Source organism: Ptychodera flava, chromosome 22, assembly GCF_041260155.1.
Source record: "Ptychodera flava strain L36383 chromosome 22, AS_Pfla_20210202, whole genome shotgun sequence".
NCBI classification, from domain to species: Eukaryota; Metazoa; Hemichordata; class Enteropneusta; family Ptychoderidae; genus Ptychodera; species Ptychodera flava.
In genome coordinates, this window is record NC_091949.1 from 34,522,795 (window position 1) to 34,529,529 (window position 6,735).

General features: G+C 38.4%; 1 protein-coding gene across 1 annotated transcript in view; it reads right to left on the bottom strand.

Moving 5' to 3' along the window:
• The window catches only part of LOC139123271 (neuropeptide FF receptor 2-like), a 45,559-nt gene extending 43,157 nt beyond the window's left edge, over positions 1-2,402 (bottom strand). The window contains exon 1 of the mRNA XM_070689401.1: positions 2,153-2,402. The gene's annotated coding sequence lies outside the window, so the exon portion shown is untranslated. The remainder of the gene's footprint in view (positions 1-2,152) is intronic.
• Between the last annotated feature and the right edge of the window lie 4,333 nt (positions 2,403-6,735).

Here is a 6,735-nt window from a genome sequence, read left to right on the forward strand (position 1 = left end):
TCTGTATATCTGTCTCCGAGGCGCATTCTACCTTAATCGGAGGGCCATTGCTTTCACGGACTAGCACTTTTGAATATCAGAAGTCTAATTTCATGTGAAAATGTGCTGAAATGTCATTTGATAGAATTCTACTCCCGCTCTTTCATTAAATTGGTAGTCTGAAGACAATGTTTGAATGCACTAAAAATTTACATGTCATGTTTTGATGTAGGCTATAAGTTAGGTGTCGAAACATAAAGTGAATTGCTGCCGATGAACGTTTCAGTGTGATCAAGCAACTAGACTGACATGACTAACGACAAAAGACGAATGACTGAAACATCGACTGACTTTCGACAAACATTACTGAAACGCTGTGCCACACAGAAGTGCATTTGTCCGTTCGAAGAGACAGTGGGAAGCTATGAGTCGTTGTCTAATAAATTTGGCGATATTCTCAATTATGCTCTAAAAATGGAACGGCTGCAGGTAACTAGGTTTTAGCTGCAGTGGGATTCTAGATAATTGTCGTCGGTATATACTATATTTGAAACTAGTGGAAGCCGTGGAAGGTGCTGTTCAAATGTACCAAAGATTTAAATGAGCCAGATATATTGATAAAATGAAATGCAAAATTCACTCCGTAGAACTGCATTTACTGAAGTTAACCAAGCGGCCAGCGATTTTGTCTCAATTCATTCACACATCCCGTAGAGAAGGATGAATTATGAAGCGACTAAACACCTTAGCGTCGTCATTTTGTTCCCAATAAAAAATAAATTGCTTCTGATGGCAAAAAGCTAGCGTTGCGTGCAGTCTAATTTGACAGATTTGGGGAAATCTTTAGTATTATTTCCAGTTGACTATTCATGGAACCTGAACTATGCAGTCTATATTTCTGACGTCAGGGAGTATACTCCCGTTTGGCGCGTCTCACGCCAGCGTGAGGTCGTGTATGAAGCTAATTTCTACTGGCGGAATGTTTTCGATGGACTGAAATGAAGGAAAAAAAATTAACTTCGCAAATACAAACTAGATCTTTGTTTATGATATTCTTTTTGTTTCTCTTTTAAATCTCAAGTTTTTTAATATGCTTGGGAAGCAGTCGGTGAAAGAGGGGTGTTTAGTTGTGCAATATAATGCTATATCGTGGCGGTTTTACCTGTGAGTAGCGCAAGTTTATGAGAGGCGCGAGTACAATGCGAAATCAACAATGCTAGCCCGACAACGACAATGTGTTCGCGACCAAACGGCAGTTTCAGCGGCAAAGTACATAAGTCACGGTAATAAAAGAAATTATTTACGAGTAAATTCGCAAAGTTTACTGAGAAATGGAAAGATAAAAGCTCATGACGAAGAAGTCTAGTAAAGCCAATCCACAGCTAAAATGTTTGTGCAATCTGCTTTTCGCGTCAAAAACAGATTTACAGAAAAGTTGTGATAGTATTTGACGATGAAAAGGCAACATAACGCAAAAGATGACACATTTTTTTCTAAACTCCTCATCCTGATGCTCCCGAGACACAAGATGTCATTGATAATTTGACAAACCATTAGCTTTCCTGAGTCTCGTTTCTTGAGTTTCATAATATAGCATGCAGAATCCCCATTATAACTCACAATTTGCCATGGCAACCCATTAAGGAGAGCACGACATGGAAAGGGCCCGTCCATTAAACCCGTTCTGTCACGATCAGCTGGTGGTGGGGATTGACAAAATGCAACAAAAGGGACTATTTTGACGTCTGGAAAAATTATTGCCTCTGCAGATGAGCAAAATGATTCATATTCACCACAAAAAGATTTCAAGGGATTTCCATGCAACTATGGATTTAGTTTGGAATAAAGTTTATGCCACGAAGATTACCAAACGCTAACGCTTTTGCAATTTTATGAGATAAATGGAAAATATATGCTTAGTCGTACGCGAGATTTGACATGACTTTGTTAAAGTCACACACAGAACATGGCCAAAGCTTACCTTAATGTTTCATTAGACAATCGAATCTAAGCTTTGAATACAAAAACGCACCTGAAAGAAAGCGATCAAAGTGTGCTACATTGAACGTTCAGTCATGCGTTAACGCCATAAACTGTACGACAGGTAATACCGGACGGCAACCGGTGTCCTAAGAACATACAACAATTATTCAATGCCGTCATTTTTACTTACTTCTCTTCGAAAGCTGATCCTGCAAATTCCTGTCGTCGGGACATCAACGTATGAGGTATCCGTGCCGTCGAAGAACTTCAGCTGCGCACTAACCGAGAGAAACTGTGAATTTACGACAACGGAACATTCCCATCTATTGGCGTACACTCTGTGTGAAAACGCTGCGCGTGCTGGGACTGAAGCTTGGAGATTTCGAGCGATCCACATCAATCCTTTCCACGCACTGCTATGGATGGACCGTTTAACTTTCTGAAGATTTGTAACATTGAAGTCCAGCCTCGCGAGGTTTCACAGATTGGTGTAAGTGAGAAACCTAACACGTGATGGTTAAATAGCACGCCAGAGACACTACATTTTTGCTGGACGCATTAATTTTCATATGAAATATCCGCCCTTTGACCGCGGAATCTAAGTTGTGACATGGAAATTTCATACATAGCCTGCTGATATCACATAAAGTGAGAAAGAGATCAGTTTGTTAATCGATTGCTCAAGTCTTTGCGTAATTTTCCAATGTACACCTCCCGACATCTTTTACTTCTGTAGGATATCTCAAGAAGTATTTAATAACAAAGGGACTCTCTCTAAAGAAGGGGTTTTCTCATTCCGGTGTTTCCCTAATCGGTGGCGTATTTGGACGAGGATAATTTTGGCATTCATATCAACTGAATATTATTTATCATCATTGCGAAGGCTAGAAGTCTCCCTCATAAGATGCTGGTGTGGAATGAAAAACTGAATAAAAAATATCAAGAAATGTATTCATAGAATAATAGGGAATATGAGGAGGTGTGAAAGCAGACAATCGTGTGTGAAAGATTACGTATAATTGTAAACATGAGCGACCAGAAGCTCAATTGTTTGTAATTATGAACAAATGATGCGATGCCCAATAATATGTGTGGCATGTCATACACCTTTTACTAGTAATAAATCCGACATTTTACAACTAATCAACTTTCCAGAACATTCCAAACATGACTAATTGAATTCAAGGTTGTGAGGTCATCAAGGGCAGTGACCTTGAGAATGTTCTAGACTAATTGAACTCAGGTCATGATGAGTGTGGGGGAAATGACCTACATAACACGATTGACAACCTAAAAGCTGTGACTGACACTCCGAAAGCCATGACTGACACTTAAAAAGGTTGTGATTGACACCTCACAGACATTATTCACACTTCAACGCCCGTGATTAACAATTCCAGTTGACACTGTGACTTGGCCAGCCGTAATTGAAACTTCGCATGCTTACACTTTTGAGTCAGCGAGCAAATCTAATCATACGGTGGCCGATCAAATGTTAGCAAAGCTTGAGGTATGTTGGGAAAGTAAGGATCCAACATGTTGCCATGGAATTCACATCCATGGTTAACTCTTACATGTAAAACCTACCAGAAAACATTTTTGTAGGCTTACGTTAATATTTGGAAATTTACCTTGATACCCACATAGCCAAGGGTCACGCCAAGTTCTAAGGATCACATAGCCAAGGGTTAATCATGTTTCAAGAATAATGCTGATAGTTTAGAAGAAGTTTATGATTGCTTGACTGTAATGTTCTATATCAACCACGGTGTCCGGTGGTGACATCTTGAAAACTACTATCAATGTCTTTGTAGTTGCGCATTTTTCTCGGAGAGCATTTGACAGCATTGTGATAGCTAATGATAACTCTACAGGTTTGTTATATAGTACTTTGACACCTGGAGATAAAACAGGCAGAAGATGATAGCAATTCCAATAGCCACTCTGCTGATATCCAGTGATAATTCTAATCACTATTGGTAACAATGAAAGCAATTCTTTGACAGCTCAGTGAAAGAGGGTAATATGCCAACCGCCATATATAATTATCAATCTTTTTGTCAATCAATCAATCAATCAATCAATCAATCTTTATTATACTCGACTCACACTAGCAGAAAGTGTGGTTTGGTACAAAATTGGACAAAGTACAAAACTGAACACTTTCAAAAGACTTCAACAAAGTATTAAGGTTCATAAACAATTTTGGCAGATGTGAGTCGGTAGACTAAAGTGGCAAATCTGATAAACCAGAGATATCTGACGTCTGACATGCGTCTGTAAAGTAAACCGCCTCCTACCACAATGTACATACTGATATATAACGGTTGCGACATGTAGACTGAACGCACTAAATCTTTATGAGACACCTTATAACGAACGCTTCTTGGTTCAATGACAAGAAGTCCATGTATCTTACTTTGCCTTTGGTCTTGTGTCTTTGTTTTGTCTGTATATTGTTTGCAGATTTTAGACGGAATATGTAAATGTTTAACTATTGGACTTGAATGAGTGCACTTGCTTATACTTCCCAGTGATGACATTGACACCTAGTCAGAAGCAGTGATCTTACAAAGAATAATGATTACTATGACACCTGTGAGTAATTTTCTGACAGCTTTATAATTCTTTTAATGTTTATTAACACTGATCGTGCTCTCTGGTGATAACACTCTGATTGACACAGATAATACTTTGATAGCTGATGATAATACAATGATTGACACTGATCATGCTCTGATAGCTGGTGATAACACTCTGATTACAGGGAAGCTTATCCAAGCTGGACAATTACCAGAGTTACCTACTTGTTACGTTTACTTTTTTGTGCAGCACACACAAGGTGAAATGTGTTGATAACATAGTAGATAAACAGAAGCGAGTCTTCTGAGTGTTTGGATGGAGGTGCGAAATTGCTGACTAAGTTGACGAGATCTGAACAGAGACTGAAGTTACAGGTATGGCAGCTGATGCCCTGCTCATGCTCTGATAGCTATTCTGTTTGATATCGATCAAGCTCTGATATCTGGTGATAACACTGTAATTGACAATATAATGCTTTTGTAGCTGATGACCTAATTGATACCGATCATAACACTGTAATTTAGACTGATCAATTGGGTAGCCGGTGATAACATTGATTGACACTGATCGTGCTTTAGGAATTGGTGATATCACTTATTGAGATCACACTCCATGATTGCTGGTGATAGTAACCTGATTTCAACCGATCAAGCTATGATAGCAGGTAATAACACTCTGATTAACACCGATCATGCTGTGATAGCTTGTGGTAACACTTATTGACACTGATTATGCTCTGATAGCTGGTGATAACACTGATTGACACTGATTATGCTCTGATAGCTGGTCATAACACTTATTGACACTGATTATGCGCTGAAAACTGGTGATAACACTCTGATTGACACTGATCATGCTCTGATTGCTAGTTACAACTTTAATTGACACTGATTATGCTCTGATAGCTGGTGATAACACTGATTGACACTGATTATGCGCTGAAAACTGGTGATAACACTCTGATTGACACTGATTATGCTCGGATTGCTGGTTACAACTTTAATTGACCACAGTCCCTCTATCCACAAAGGGACTGTGAATTGACACTGATTATGCTCCGATAGCTGGTGATAATATTAATTGACACTGATTATGCTCTGATAGCTGGTGATAACACTATGATTGACACTGATTATGCTCTGATTGCTGATGATAATACAATGATTGACACTGATTATGCTCTGATAGCTCATGATAACACTCTGATTGACACTGATTATGTTCTGATAGCTGGTAATAATATTAATTGACACTGATTATGCTCTGATAACTGGTGATAACACTCTGATTGACACAGATTCTGTTCTGACAGTTGGGGATGACACATTGATTGATAATGATTATGCTCTGATAGCAGGTGATATCATTCTGTTTGATACTGATCAAGCAATGGCAGCTGATGATAACTCTCTGATTGACACTGATCATGCATTGATAGGTGGTAGTTATTGCCTACTAACAAGCCACTGATACGTTTGTTAGTTGGCAAAAACACTCTGATGGCAAATGATAACTTTGATAGCAACCAATAACATCCTGCTGCTGATGTGCAGCATGCTAATAAGGTTATCTCTGAATTGTCCATTGTCACTATTCACAGTGACTTAGGGAGTCTATTTGTATTATTTTTATTATAATGGTAAGATTCAGCTACCCAATTGGATAACAGCTTCTTAGATGCTGCACATTAGCCCACATCCTGACTGCTTGTGATAACTAGGATGGCTGCCTTTAATAAAGTGACCCTCTGATAACAAGTGATGGCTTTGATTGCAATCAATAACTCTGATCACTGGAGATAACTTTGATTGCTACTATTAGCATGACGACAGCTGGTGTTATCTTTGATAGCTAAAAATAACACCTCCAAAGCATGTGACAACATTACGTCAACTTGTAAGAATCATTCTCTATTGACATATCTCAATGTAACACGATTGGAACTAATCTGGGATGATTGGATGGAGAAGTAAGGTCATTTCAACCTGCAAATATAAGCTCATCTGCTTTTCTTTTAAAGTTACACACTTGTTTTTATGACTAATTAGTTATATTGCAACATTCAGCAATATGGCACTTAACACTTTTTTAGAAATTTGAAATATATCAAAATCCAATTATCCCAAATTAGTTCCAATCATGTTATGTATATTGCAGGTTCAAATCCTACAGATATTTTACTGAATTATT